This window comes from Xiphophorus maculatus, chromosome 9 (genome assembly GCF_002775205.1).
Source record: "Xiphophorus maculatus strain JP 163 A chromosome 9, X_maculatus-5.0-male, whole genome shotgun sequence".
In the NCBI taxonomy this organism is placed as follows: Eukaryota; Metazoa; Chordata; class Actinopteri; order Cyprinodontiformes; family Poeciliidae; genus Xiphophorus; species Xiphophorus maculatus.
In genome coordinates, this window is record NC_036451.1 from 8,780,887 (window position 1) to 8,796,855 (window position 15,969).

The window sequence follows — 15,969 nt, forward strand, 5'->3', positions numbered from 1 at the left end:
GAGCCAGTAGTGTCTCACCTGCAGGCAACAGTAATCAGAATGATCACAGTTAAGGGAATCAGGAAGAAGTTTTCACTGGAACACCTAGAATAGCTACTCAGGGCATGTTACATTCAAAAGTATATTTCCTGTAATGAAACACACAGATTCAATAATTGCCCAAGAGGTTTATGCAAGCTTTCTGAATGTTTTCTGTGTTTTTCTGCTGTGTATAAGACTGCTGTGTAATTTATTGGTTATTTTTTTTCCATCACTGCAAATTGTTATAGCTAATAAGATGCCCACTGGCCACTCATGGTATCTTCCACTGATCAGTGAAAAATACTAATTCCCCAACTAATTTTAACTGAATCAGTAAAAAAAAAGTTATTGCAAACAAGCTAACAACAGCCAGTCTATAAAAGAAAAAATATATATATCAGACAACCCATTCTTATGCAAACCCTTACTCTGGGTTTGCATAAGAATGCAGGGATTCTTTAATGAAGAAAAAAGCAATATTCTGAAGCTATTGGGCAACAAAGAGAGAAAAAATACTCATCATTGCAGTCATTTAAATTATGGCGAGCTATTGTAAATGGTTTTGATTTCCCAAAATAGATATTGTTGTCTGTTGGAGATAAGATACAGGAGTGTAGGTAGTTTATATGAAGTCTCTTGTTAATACTCATTCATTATGAGTAATAAATTTAAAGCAACATTATGCTATGAATAAAGTTTAGACATTTTTTTCAGCTGATAAAAATGTTATTTTGCTGAATATTTATCTGCCGATTTGTTCACTGTGGAGAATTAAGTAGATAAGCAAGTAAAATATTGTCTGACAGCAGTGGTTTGGAAATTTAATGGCACGGCACCTTAACAGTTGGACAACAACCAACAAGAAGGCTTTGCTGTGGCTAAGAAAGTGAACAAACATTTTGGAGCATTAAACACTGAGTGGTATCTACTATTTCTTTCTACTTTTTTCTTGTCATAAATGTTGACAATTTTGTGCATTTATAGATTAAAAAAATTGGAGGACACTTAGACACTTGTCCTTCTGTGTGATGTTAAGATCATAAACTGATAGTCTTTGTGATTTTCTGGTATAGAATAGAATTCAGTAGACAAATTTAATTAAGGCTTGAGGCAGGAAAGCAGATCTTCCAAAAGGTTTCATATTTACCTTGTCAATCCAGATATCAAGATAATTTTGTCAAATGGTCAACAGTGGTTTTCAGCTTCAGATTTGTCCATAGATGCTATTATTGCCCCGCTGCTTGCATATGGCTAAATAAGAAATTCTGTTTTGGAATTTCTTCAGATTAGGACATGATGTGTTGTTTTTTAGATCCATCAGCCTACTTTGAGCTGTCAGTAGGATTGTACAGATTTGTTTTATTCTACTAATCTGAGACTAATCAGTTTTGCTTGTAAAATTAAATATAGCTTCCTGAAAATATATTTTAACACTACATGCTAAATATGCTAAAGCTGGAGTTCTTTGTTCAGGCACAGTGATGGCACTGTTGCCTAGTAAGAAGGTCCTGGGTTTGAGTCCTAACCTGTGGTGTTTCTACATGGAGTGTGCTTGTTCTGTGTGTGCATGTGTGGGTTCTCTCTGGGTACTCAGGTTTTCTTCCGCACCCCACATGAATCATAAGTTAATTGTACTCTCTAAATTGTTCTTAAATGTGATTGTATGCATGCACGGTTGTCTGGCCTGTGTGTCTCTGTGTTTCCCAGTAATGGATAGACAACCTGTTTAGGTTAGACCCTGCCTCTTGCCCAATGACTGCTGGAGGAAGGCACCACACTAAGGAAACAGAAATTTTCAAAGAATGCAAGGAACTGAACTCTCTTAAAATGGATACCATTTTAAACCTTTCCAGTGACTATTCCTTTTACAACAAGCATTCCAAAAATGTACAAAAAGCATAAGGAAAACTAAGATTACCCATACAATTTATTTTGTTGCTAGGGTGTGAAAAGAAAAAATAAATAAAATAAAAAATATTAATAAAAATAACAATTTATATAAAATTGATTATTATTTAAATTAGAGTATTATTTTGGATTTGCAGAGGCTTTTCTGAATAGAATACATCAAAGATTTAAAAAAATAACTAGTTAATATTTACAAAAATGTTTGATTTTTAAATTAAGTCAGCTATAGATATTAGGTGTAAGCTAATATCTACAAAAGTATCTGGGTTAACTTAATTTTTTTAAGTTGAGCAAGTGTATTATTTCTTAGAATATTGAAAAAAATGCCACCATTTAAGATTGTACAATTGTTCATCATGGTATGAAGCACATTTTCTGAATGTCCTGTTTTCTACTGTATAAACTTGGTTATTTAATTGGGATTCCCCTGGAGGAGCTGGCCCAACTGGTGGAGAGAGGGAGGTCTGCATTTCTCTGCTCTTTCTTTGATTCGGGGGCCAGGGGTCAGGACCCAGATTTAGCGGAAGATAATGATAATTACTCCATAAGTTTAATGGTGTGTGATTTAAATGAATTATATTTTGATTTTTTTCATCAGATGATTAAACATTTTTATCGCTTCATTAAACCAAGGAACATCTTGTTCCTTGTTCATTTCATACTTAACAGAGCAGCAACTCATGATAGGGTACAGCCTGTTCCTCAGTTGAGTGAGTGAGGTGTTTTTTGTGATGAGGTTGTCAGAGCAGATTATTTTACAAGGCTGGAGAGATCACCTGCTGTTCTGACTTGCCTCATTATGCAACGTAGCTTCTGAATTCGTCTCCCTTTTCTAAAACTGCTGGACGACTGAACGGAAAAAATAGATCATGAGTCAGTAGAAGCTGTGTTTTGTCTGTTAGGGTGTGAGGGATCCACCTGTTCCTCTTGAGGGGTTGGTCCATTTTAGAAATTTGGGCAGAGCTGTAATTTATATTGACTTTTGTCTGTCCAGTAATTATTCTGTAAAAAAGAATCACACCTTGTTATAGAACTTATTTCAAAATTGAATACTTTGCATTTTTTGTTGTTGTTCAGTCCCTGAGTCATCATTACTGTGCAGGTTTGTATTTTCACATCAGGTGATTGAACATTAGCTCTGGTATTTTCTTAGTCCTCCCAGAGGAAGCATCCTGCTCTCTCACTTCTTTATTGACGCAGTGTTTACTGATTTATAGATTGTCTTTGTTTCCACACACTCAGGCTGAAAGGCTGCTAGTTATTCTCATAATGTCACATCAGGCCAGATTATCTCTTCTAGATTTGTTTGTAGCTCTTTTTCATTACACTGACGTCATTTGCATCCTCCCACTCCTCAGGACGAGCGCGCATATCTCATTCCAGACTCTGACATATTACTGTACATCTTATTTCATGTCTGATGGATTGACTATATGAACTTTTTCCCTGCATTGAAGTTTCTCTTTGCTTCCATACTTACTAACACTACCAGAATAAATAAATGAGGAACACGCAAGCCCACTTTGCCTTCTCTTGTCCTGTGTCAAACACAGGAAAGTGGTCCTCTATTACTACCTCTTTGTTCCTGAGTTCTATTGTGTTTGAGTCCCTACTTCTGTCTTGCCATATATGCTACATATGGCAAGACATATGGAGCATGGGGGTTTTGTTTTGGTTTCCAGTGAGAAGAAATTCTTTGAAGTCGTTTTGTCAGGACCAGAAAGTCAAAGACAAAGGAAGAAGTCAAAATGAGAAATGACAACTGTTGCTAAAAAATCTAACAATAGTGCTTTTTACTTTCTTTTTTGCACAAGAGACTGTCCATTAATAATTTCCAGTTATTATTTCATATTCTATTCCTGCATATTAACAATCTAATAAAATCGGAGCAACTACAACTCATGAACATACAAATAATAATAATAATAATAAAAATAAAAACATTTAATAAAAAGCAAAAACTTTGTGGCAATTTCTTAATTGTTAGGTTAATGTGGATATACACATTTTTGCTCTGAAAAAAACCAAACAATTCAACTTGGGATGGTCTGATATGAAAATTCTGAACCGTTACTACCATTGAAGAATAAAATTGCTGTTGTGGTTTTTGCTGTCAATAGTTTATGTTTACCACTATTACATATATTTCCCCTTCCTTTCAAAACCATAAAAAACGATCACATTGCTGAAATTGCTTCTCTGCTTCAGTTGAAGACCCCACAATCCTGCACCACATTACTATCACTGTCACATGTCCAAACAGATATCACATGGTCAACCCCTAATGTCCCAAAAAGCAAATACAAATGAGGACAGAACAAAGCAACAGTTATCATTAACAGCCCACTTTTACTTAGGGGGCTGATGCCAATATGTTAAAAAATGACTAACATTAGCCACTATTGATGTTAAACAGAACTTTCACATCAGACTCCGGGTATTTTATTTATTTATTGCAATTTGTCCCAAACATATTAGTACGAAAGAATGAACCTTGTCGTTGTCCATCAGATTAAATGTCTTGGTATTTCAATGTATGTGTTTTTATGATTTATTAAAAAATGTGGTTAAAATGGTCAAATCTCACATTCAATTTTATTGTACTATACTTATTGATGGTTTTACGTTACAACCTATTTCATTTTATCGGGGTTTGCCCTTAATGTCTTCTAATATGAGACCAAAACAACTACCAGCAAGCTTCTGTTGGCTCATAATAATTTTGGAGGTTACATAACCATATTTCCTTTACTTGTACTGATTTGGGCTGAATAATTAACTGTGACACAGTGCTGTCTTTTGTAGACAAACATTCCCCATTATTCCCTGGCATTGAAAAAGAAAAGAAAACCAATCTTACTATGTGCTGCCAAGTCCAAGCCCTCTGACACAGGAGAACATTACAAAAGGGCAGGAGTGGCCAGATGAACATACAGTCATGTGTTTTGACATAATCTGACAATAACAGTAAACAGAAACACAAATACAGTATGTGTTGCGCATTTCAAGTTCTAAGCAAAAATACAACAAGACAAAACTAAAGTTAATGTAATTCCTTGTTGCCAACAAGCTATTATAGTGATTTATAATAAAAGTTTTCCTACAAATATAACCAAATGTTTATGCCACTGGGTGGAATCAAATAATATGAAATGTGCTTAGAACGTTATTGAACTGACCATGCACCATTGTTATAGGAGAATATTGCAAATAGGAAAAGGTTGATTTACAAATTAATAAAGAAATAACACAGGAGAAAATAAAAATAAAAGCAGGGTTCTGAATTAATAGTGAAAGTTTGTGGATTTTTAGATTATGTACTGTTGAATCTGTAAAATATGCAGGTGACCCATTGTATTTTGTGCAATTAGAACATAATATTAATATAATCCCATTAAATCTGAGGATTTCCCCCATCCAGTAAAATATAGTTATTTTTCTATAGTAAATAACTTTAGTTGTAAATGTACACTCACAGATGTACATTTACAATTACCTTTACTCTACCAAGATTTTTGATTCTGATAAGAAATTAATTTAAATAAATGACAAAATATAAATAGTATTAAAACTATTAAAGTATTAAAATAAAATTGATACTCCCTTTGTAATGTTTTATTTTACATTTTTATAAAAATATATGAATGTTGAAAATTATTTTCTGTCTGTATATTGTTCTATACTGTTGCCCGTTACATGTTAGACAATGGGCCCAAGAGGACACCTTGTCCTCATGACAGGTAAGGAGTCAAAGTTACTCTCAACAATCATGGAAAACTTTGTTGGCAGAAGAAAATTGATGTAAAAGCAAAGAAATTCTTTATGACATCTTGCTATCATTTCAGCTTGCAGCTCAAAAATTAAGTCAATGACATATTCAAGATGATAAAAGTTCACTTTACACTAAAGTATTGAGATTAAAGATTACATTTTAATTTGACCTCAGCTAAAACACTAAAGTCCCACCAGACCTTGGTTCTTAAAACAAGGTGAACAAATATATAATGAATTTTGTTTGATTACCGACATAAAACTGAATGCGCTGAAGAGTATTGATTTGATGCCATTTTCTTGCTTATGAATCAATCAATCAATCAATCAATCAAATTTTATTTGTATAGCACATTTCAGCAGCAAGGCATTTCAAAGTGCTTTACATCATATCAAACACAGAAACACAATGCAACAGAATCAATAAGTAACTTAGAGAGTCAAACATGCCCATATATTAGCTAAGTTATTAGCTTGATTATCAGTGCTATTAGTCTACACTAGGCTGTTTATTTAACAACAGACATGCTAACTCTCTTAAAAACTTTGTCTTGAAAACAGTGGTCTGGTTGAATAAAATTGTTTACAGTTAACTTCATGAGAAGACCAGGTAAAGAAATTTCCCCCCTCAGTCTGCAATTATAGAAAGCTGACCGACATCTCACAGAAACAGGTAGAGGGAGGGGAGTATCTCTCTGAAAAAAATCAAACTCTCCACTTCCTTATTGCTATCATTTGATAAAAGGGGTTTTAAGCCATCAAAATAACATGGTACAGAATTTTACTGGGTCTTTTCAAATAAAACTTATTTGAAACCCTCTAAGCTTCAAATAAAACTTAAAGGGTAGAAATGTCAATTTTGTTTTTAACTATAAAAAAGTAGCTAATGTCTCCAAGTTTAGCATTTCATAAACCAACTGATTATACATTAAATTTGGACAAGCTTAAAATTGACATGTATGGTTTGGATGAAATCTACACTAAACTTCATCTGTTAAAGAACTGCAAAATTATTAAAAGTACAAAACCGTACTTTGGTTGTTTTGTTTTTCAGTACTGTTTTCTCCTGGCCTATATTTTACTGTACCAGAATGAATCAAGTCCAAACAAACGATTTAAAAAAAAAAAAAGTGTTTTAAATAAATTAATCAAATCAAAACTGTGATTGAAACAATTCATATGTGAAAGCAGAAATGCGTGCAAACAGCTAATTGCTTCAGGCCTCAGGTCCAGAGTCTGACAGTTCGTGGGAGGATCAAAGTTCAGATTTTGAATACACTGCAAAGCAATAGGACAGAATAGAGAGAGGAGACAGGGAAGAACAGATAGACAGACAAAGCAAGGATAATAGTAATGCCCATTAGGGTTTATACAAGCTGAAAAAGTGAGGGTGGGGGATAATTAGAGGAGTTTACCAGTGGAGAGGTGAGAGATGAAAATAGATTATCTTTGTGTAATGAAAGATAAAAGATTTATTCGCCATTAAAACACACGCACACACACCCCCACGCACAACTTCTCCACCCGACTCCCGGTTCTCCTTAACAAGGGAAGCAGGATGTCTTTTATCCCATTCGGCTGAAGGATCAAAGCTGAAAGGGCCACTCAGCTGAAACTGACCTCAATTTGCACTGAAGGCACCTTTCTGCACGATCCTATAGCTGCAACACGCCTCTTGCTGAACTTCACATATGCTGTTCCCCTTCCTGTATGCACCACCACCTCATCCACTTAAGATACAGGAAATTTCTCAGTGCCTTTAGGCCATCAATATCACAATTTATGGCCTTCACACATTATCTTCACTATTAATAAAGTATTATGGCAGATATATCAATGTATGGCTGGTTTGGGTGGAATCGTTCATTCTCCACTTCAAAGAGCAGTCTGTTTTTAGTTTCCTCTTTGTGTCTTCTTTCTCACTGTTTTCACTACAAACAGCCTCCCAGCTTCAACTCACCACCCACACATACAGTGTGATGCAAACAGATAATGTATTTATGTATACACACACACACTCTCTCAACCAGGATCTTGTATGCAAAAAGTTACTCAGAAATGTATTTGTTTCAGGTAGGTTGTTGTTTTTGTTTTGCCTTGCCTCTGTTGTTCCTGGGCAGATAATGCTCTCTGTACACTACCTTGCACTTTTTTATATTTTTTTTCACACATCAATGTATTTTCAACTGAATTTGTTATAACTGATTGGCACAAAGTAGTGCACAATTGTAAAACTTATGATTTTTTAAAACTTTTTATTGTAACAATGCATCCCGAGTAAGTATTTTATATAACCATTTATACCTTTTTCTGTAATTTAATCTTTCTGTTTTTGTCTCTGTCTGCACATCTAGAGATTGAAGTGTTTCCTTTATTTGTTCAAGGAAAATAGCTGAAGTTCAGCCATGTTGGACGGTGAGTCACTATGAACGTCAAGCTTAAAATTTTGCCACAAATTCTGAAATTGGTTTACTGCTTCTAACACATGATCAGGCTTTGATTTAAATATTGCATCCTAGAATTGCTATACATTTGTGGTCATAGTACTGATGAAAGATGAATCTCCACCCCAGTCTCAGGCCTGTTTCGGCTTACAAGCTGACATTTCAAATGAAAAATTTGCAACTAATTTATAGTTTCTCATTATGATCAACTCCAAACAGTCTATCCAAAAAGCTAGGAATAACAGTGAAGTCAATTTTGATTTATATTTTTTGAGTGATTGTTTAAAGCTTCTTATATTTTTTTATACATTTCTTCTTGCAATTATTTGTAAGAATGTCCCCCGACTCTTTTAACATTGTTTTTTTTTCAGTCACTTTGGTTCAACATTTCAAAGACAATAAGAATGTTGTCATCCTAAACCTCCTTAAATTTCTGACTGTTGGCCCACAAACTGTCATCTATATCACAAGGAATATCTTCTCTTACACTGCAGTGTGTGGAATAATCTTATAAAGTGTCTTATCCAGCCTCTGCTATGACATCATCACACAATGCATCCATGGTAGCCAGAAGTGTCATGTGTGCGTGCAGTTGGTGGTCATACTCTTTACTAAGTGCCAATATGACTTTACACATAAGTTGTACACTTATGACTAATGTACACTAACGCCATAAATCTTTAACAACAAATATTTAATGGGGCTAAGTATTTTTTAACCCCATTAAAAAGTATTTAATGGGGCTAAGGAAAATAGGGTGAGAGAAATTCCATCATCCTCTTGTTGTGGATTACAAACCATTGCCTGATGATGTTGGAGTAATGGGAATTGGTATATATCTTCATCCTCTTCAGTCGCTTCCTCTGTTTAGCCTCTTAATGCCTCCTCTACACAGCCTCACTTCTCATCCTCTTCCTTTCTGTCCCCATCAATATCCTTGTTCTTCCACTGTTAGAAATTTAACATTGCGTTGTGCTTTAGCTATGTAATCTATACTTGTGTTAAAGTTTCAAAAACTTCTGATTTCTGATTAAGAAGATGCTCCAGACATAGGAACATCAGAGCAGGCAGTACAGGATCAAGCTGGAAAATGCAATGTTCTAACTTTCAGATCGTAGTTGCATACCTTAGAACACAGGTGTCAAACTCAAGTTTGACACCTGTGTGGCTTAATCACCTTCAGGAGGTGATTAAGCCATTTCATTCCAGTATTTTATACCTGTGGCACATCTAAAAACTGCAGGACAGCAGCCCTTGAGGACTGGAGTTTGACACCCCTGCCTTAGAATGTGGTAAAATAAATTAAACATAGTGTATTAGTTCCATAGTAATGTCTGACAGACAACATGTTGGGTGTCCTAAATAGAAACTCAATTGATGTATTTTATTATCAACACATATTGCCTGAGCATTGCTCTGAACAATATGAACTTGGGGAGTCATGTTCTCTATGCTGGAGTGTGCTTGTTGTTGTCTGGGGGAGAGGCAGATAAGCTGGTCAGTTATCTGCTGCAGTTCTGTAGGTCGGTCCCGGTTGGTTGTATCTATCTAAACTGCTGAATCACAGCTGACTTTCCTCATTTTTCTGTTCTCTTACAGTACTTGGATAAATACTCGTACCCCTCCACAGACATCTGGGCCCTCCTGTTAAATTATAATTTCTATACCTTAAAACTTGCCAGTTAATGATTTATGTGATTTGCCTTCAAGTTTTTTCATAAAACTGGTTGATCATTGGTTGATTAATACTTAGAACATCTACAGTACATACATAGAAAAAAAATCAGAATTCACCTCAGAGAAGTTTTCCAATTCAGGACATATTTCGAAAAAACAAGTGGAAATGTATAGAAATATATTATGAGAACTTGTTCAAGCTTTCTGCTGCGGTTGTGGAGTTTCAGGCTGTTCAACAGAGACTCATATAATACAGGTTGATCAACATGAAAATTAAAAATGTTAACACTTCCATGGATGTACGAAAGCATTCACAACTTGTTGAGAAACAGATTTTTTTATGTGCATAAGTGACAGAATGATTTGAAGATTGAACACATAGTTTTGAGCGTTTCAATTCTGTTCTGAGAAATGCATCAAAGCAATTGGTGCTTTGGTGAGAATCGCTTTGGGACCAAAAAAAACCTAAGATTGAGAAAAACTAGGATTGACTATGAAATGTTTTGGTGACAAACAAACATTTGCTTGTCACCAAACAAATGTTTGGTGACAAACTGAGCTGTTTGCAGATTTTTGAGATTCGGGATTTTGTTAGAAGATCAACTGCTCTTGAGGAGCCTTGAATTCAACATGTGTTCCATGTGATTAGGGTGTAAATCAAATAGATAAAATAGATATTACTTTATTCAATACACTTATTATTATTATTATTATTATTATTATTATTATTATTATTATTATTATTATTATTATTATTATTATTATTATTATTATTATTATTGAAGAATCAATTAATTAATTAATTAATTAACAGCTTCAGGTTAATCTATCTTATATTCAGCTCCACAGCAAAAAACTTTGATCAATATTGTTGTTAATTTGTATTTAGGAGATCTTCAGTCACAAATTCTCCCCATCACAGAGTCCAATATTATGTTTGTCCCAACATCTGCATAAAGATCTTAAATGACATTCTTGGGCGCCCCCTCCTGGCCTTTAATGAGCTTCATTTTTAATTTTTTTTTAATGGAGAAAATATTCGTGCTGCAAAAATATTCAGGACTCAGTCCAGTAAGGACCTGGATCATCGCTGTCACCAATTCACCAACGGAAATGAGAACATTTTATTAAATCATAGGTTTGAGAGCCAATGTGCTTCACAGTAAGTCCAGTTAATGTTCATTGAGTTTCTCCTCAGTGTGTTGAATGTGCTCATGAAAATCCACGGGATAGAAAACTCATGTGTGGCTTTAGAAGGCTCAGGGAAGTTAAGACCTTCTCTTCCTTTCACATGATTTTATTTTATTTTCACTTAATGTCATGCGGTCATTTTAAACTACGAGTTTTATATTAATTACGTAATGTCCCTGTTAGTGGGTTCAGCACAATCCAAAATGATAGTTTTCACGTTTTTCAGAAAACACAGCATTTAATGGAACTATAAAGTGTTTGTTTCACTTTGACAGCCTCTTTTATTTAAATCTTAAGAAATGGGTTTTTTTATGCAGGAACACTACAAACGTATTTAGAATGAATTATTGAAAGTCACTTAGGCATTTAAATTACACAATTTATGTCTATTTGCGATCAAAAATATAGTAAGAATAATATAATCTCCTAAATAAGAGTGGATTAAATGATACACCAGCAATGCAGATGTGCCCTAAAGGATATGAAAGAATGGCATCATGATGTTAGTGAACCCAATAAGAAAAGGAAGCAGAGTGCATGACATCACCCTGTCAGTGGCTGTTTTCTTTCCTGCTCTCCTGCTAATTATGACTAGCCTGAACCAAATCCAAAACATAAATAACCTTCCAGTCTAACCACCTCCACCTGTTTATAAACAAAAATAAAGGTCTGAATATTCTCCAGCCTGCCACATCAAATTACGCTTCAGCTTGCCGAGATGCAGGAAATCTGTTTCTTTTCCATTCTAAGGGGGATAAGCAACAAACTCCATCTACATAACATTTAGGAAAAAAAGATACCTAAGAAGCATTAATTCAGAGTCATCTTTACCATGTTTTGTTTGCTTCCTATTTTGCTTGTAAAGCTCCCCCTTTTTTTCCCAGAGAGTGTTTCTCCAAAGCCTCCAGAACTGATCCGGACTGCGCCTCCGGAGACACAGTAGCCTGTTGTCTGGCCTGGGGGGGCTGAGGGAGAGCTGTTATGAGAAGGCAGGGAACATGTTATGGTAACCTGGGTGGTAAAAGCCTGAACATATTTGGGAAAATGCCCCTTTATACCCTTTCTGACCCTCCCATTTTCTTTCTCAAAATCTCTCACATCCCTGCTAAAATTCTCCCAGATCCTTTCAGTCTTTGCTGGCCGGCCTGAGACTCCAGTCTGACTTTATTCTGATGTGATTTCTAAAGTTTGGGGTGTAGGTTTGGCAGACAATAATATTTAGATGTGTGTTGTTATTATTAGAAGTCTTTAGCTTTTTGATGATATCTGACATAAAACTGCTTTTAAATGTAACATCTGCAGAAACCAACACAGGCAAAATAGCTGTTGGTAATTTTAAGTGTTGCAGCTGCAAAAGGATTATTTTAAAAAGAATATTTGGTAAAATAAAATAAATACCTTGGATATTTTATAGAAATAGTATTAACACCAAATTATTGCTTTTTCTCAATCCATTTCTACATTAGCCAGTGTTATAATTTAAGCACAGCATTATAATAAAAACCTCAGGTTTTCACTGTGACAACATATTGCCAGCGTTTTATTAAGTCATATTTAAAATTGTATCCAAATTTAATATTGAAAACACAGAACATTGAAATACTGTTCAATACAAACTGAACAACCAAAAGCAAACAACATTTACCTCTGTAGCCATTGTCTGCCAGAGGTGGAGTTTGAAAATTTGGGGCTGATGAGAAATCATGAAAAACGGGCACCACTTACATTTTATGTCCATTATTATTATTATTTTATTAAATTTTTCTATAATTAATTTTTTTTTTATCAAGTTGTTTATCTCTTTCCAAAATATTTTCTGAGTGATTCATTTGATCTTGTTTCAGTTAATTATGGTTGTCGATGTTGTAGGAATAGCATAAAATATGTTCTACTATTTATGATCTAAAAGGTATAGCAATCATAGCAATCAAACTGCACTCATACTTGTAATTAACTCTAACTCTAATTATTATGCAATGAATTGGATATGCACATACTGTACAGTATATACTCAAATTTGACCTTTCACTTAAATTCTGAGGAATATACAGAAAAACTCACAGTGGTTTTTGGAGGGATAGATCCCCATAGGAAGGTCATCAATTTATTCACCAGATTTATTGGTTATTAAGCCTTTTTATCTAGCTCAGTCCCACTTAAGCATTTCTTTTCTTTTTTTTTGCAATTTTTATTAGGGTGTATATTCACAGTGGTTGTGCTACAAAAAGCTTTTATCTTTACAAGAAATAGCAACATCCTTTTACTTGTCTCCTCATTCCTGCTCTTCTACATAATGCAGTTTTTCACTTTACTTAAGTACATAATACTGTTAGCAATCCTGACAGCACATTTGCCTCTGTGGTATTGTTATTCTTGAGGTGTTTTTGGAGGAACCCATTTTGACACTATATATAAGTTCAACATAAACAAGTAACGAATTGAGGCTGTGAAATGATAAGTGACAATGCTGACATAATTCTCCAGGATTTTTCTGATTAGAAGTTGGTGGCTCCCTCACTTACAAATGATCCAGGTCCTGAATGAGTATAGCCGCCTCAGAACATCACATTACCACCACCGTGTTATACTGTTGATAAAATGTTCCTTTTCTCAACGTGCTCTGTTGGTTTTATGTCTGATGTAAAGGGATGCACAGCCACTGTTCAATTTTGTATACTTATCTTTTTACATGAGGTCAAGTAGACTTTGACAAGTTTTTTCCCTTAGTAAATGAAATCACAATTTGAAAGCTACATTTTCTATATTTAGTCATGTTATCAATGGCTGATTTTACTTTTCATTACCTTACCATGAAACTTGTGCAGAAAAGCAAAACAGAAGACCTCTGTATCAGGCCACATTGTTTTTCATGGCAATGTGGAAAACAATGTGGGATTTTCAACTCTGAACCAGAATTAGTTTGACTCTTTGTGGTACGGTATTATGAAAGATTTTCAGGTTTCTTTTGCTTTTATATACAAAAAAGGTACTAGCACTTAGAAAAGCTACTAACCTTCTGAAAAAGTTACACTGTGTTGCAACCAGACTACTTGTCTTAAATTATGATATCTACTAAATATTATTTTAAGGCCATACATGTTCATTGCATTATTCTTCCATTGAGGCAAGCAATGTGCTCACATTCAGTCTGAAAGCCTCTGTTCTCCTTAAATCCTGCATTTTGTTCATCTGGGTGATTTTCCAAACTAAGCCTGGCGCAGGCCTGGATTTCCTGAGTCCAGATTCTCCAGGAAAAGAGAGCTACTGCAGATAAAACAGCACTCAGAAACAAAACAAACCTAAATATCAGAGGTTTATTTAAAATCCTCTCGTCTTATATTAACAGCAGCGCTAAGGGGCAAGAGATTAGCCATGCTTGGGTCAGCGTTCCTCAGCTATAGTAAATCTCCTGGGAATACATTTTTAAAATTTTTGTGGTACACATAAAACAGACAGTGACTGGCTTCATACTGGGCAATTGAAAGAAATAATACATAATTAACGACCAACATGATAGAAAATCTGTACATAATATGACACTGTAATTTTCTTTACCAAGGTTGGGACCACCCCAGGTTAATACAATGTAAACACAGAGCATGTGATCTCCCAGCAGCCATCTTTGACGCTGAAGGACTCCTGCTTGTTTGATGTATTACAGTTGCTATGCCCTGTGCAGGAAGGAAGTGCTCACCCACTGCTCGTCTGTTCCATCTTCAGGACCGGCATGAGGTGGGAGGAGGGATTTCAGTGCAATATTTACAGTGACCTTTTCCTCTCACTGGCCAGGGGCCCATGGGAAAAACTAGAGGAGACAAACAATGAACAATAGGGCTGAGGGATGAGCAACGGTGCCAGCCCAGCATGTGCCATTGCGGGGCATGGATTAGACAGGGGTGAGGGAGGTCATGGTAACAACTTAAATTGCCATCATTGCCCAATATAGCACCACCTGGACACCTGTCCAGAAAACCTAAGCTGTCTGAAAAACACTAGAACATTAATTCAAATCTTTTCTCTTAAATGGCTGTTTAAAATAAGCAGAAATTTTAAAAGTTGTGTTTATATAAACCATTGAATTGAAGCTTTGGCTATATGTTTAGGGTTGTTGCCCTGCTGCAGTCTTTATAGTTTTTCAGTCTGTAATGGGTTTTCTTCTAAGATTGCCCTGTGTTGACCTCTACTCACCTTTTTATCAATGTTGATCAGCTTCTCTGTTACTGATGAAAAAAGACTGCCTCCACCTTGTTTCATTGTGGAGGTGGTATGTTCAAGATGTAAGACAGGGCATTGTTGCTTGTAAGCCAGGAAATTATATTTTTCTCTCATCTGACCAAAGCACAGTGTTCCACAATTTTGATGTCTCCCCTTTTTTGACTTCTAATGACTTTCTTCCAGCAACAGCTGTATTTTTGCCACTCTACCTCCAATCCAAACTGAAGAGTACAAGTCTAATAGTTGTTCTATGAAAACATTCTAACACCTTAGCAGTAAATCTCTGCAGCTCCTGCAAAGTTATGGAACTTGTGGCTGTTTCACTGATTTATGCTCTTAAGTGAACAATCTAATAGGCTTGGAGTTGTTACATACTATTTCCATTTTTAGACAATGCATTGAACAGTGTGAGGTGTTTGTAACTATGTGTGTTCTTTGGTCTTCATGATTCTGTTTGTTCAGTAATGATCTCTATTTAAAAAAACCCTAAAATGCCAACAAGACCTATCGCAGCCTTTGATTGTAGCAAAATTAGAAGTAGACAAGTTCAATGGGTATGAGTATACAGTAAAATCGGCCGACATTAGATTGTTGCCTCACCACAAGATATATGTGATGTATCACTGATGCTCTCATTCACTGGCAATGGCTATACCACTGAGAATAAGATCAACATCTTCCATCGTCATTGCTGTTAAGTAGATGTTTATGTAGACAAACAGCCTCTGTGTGACATCAGCAT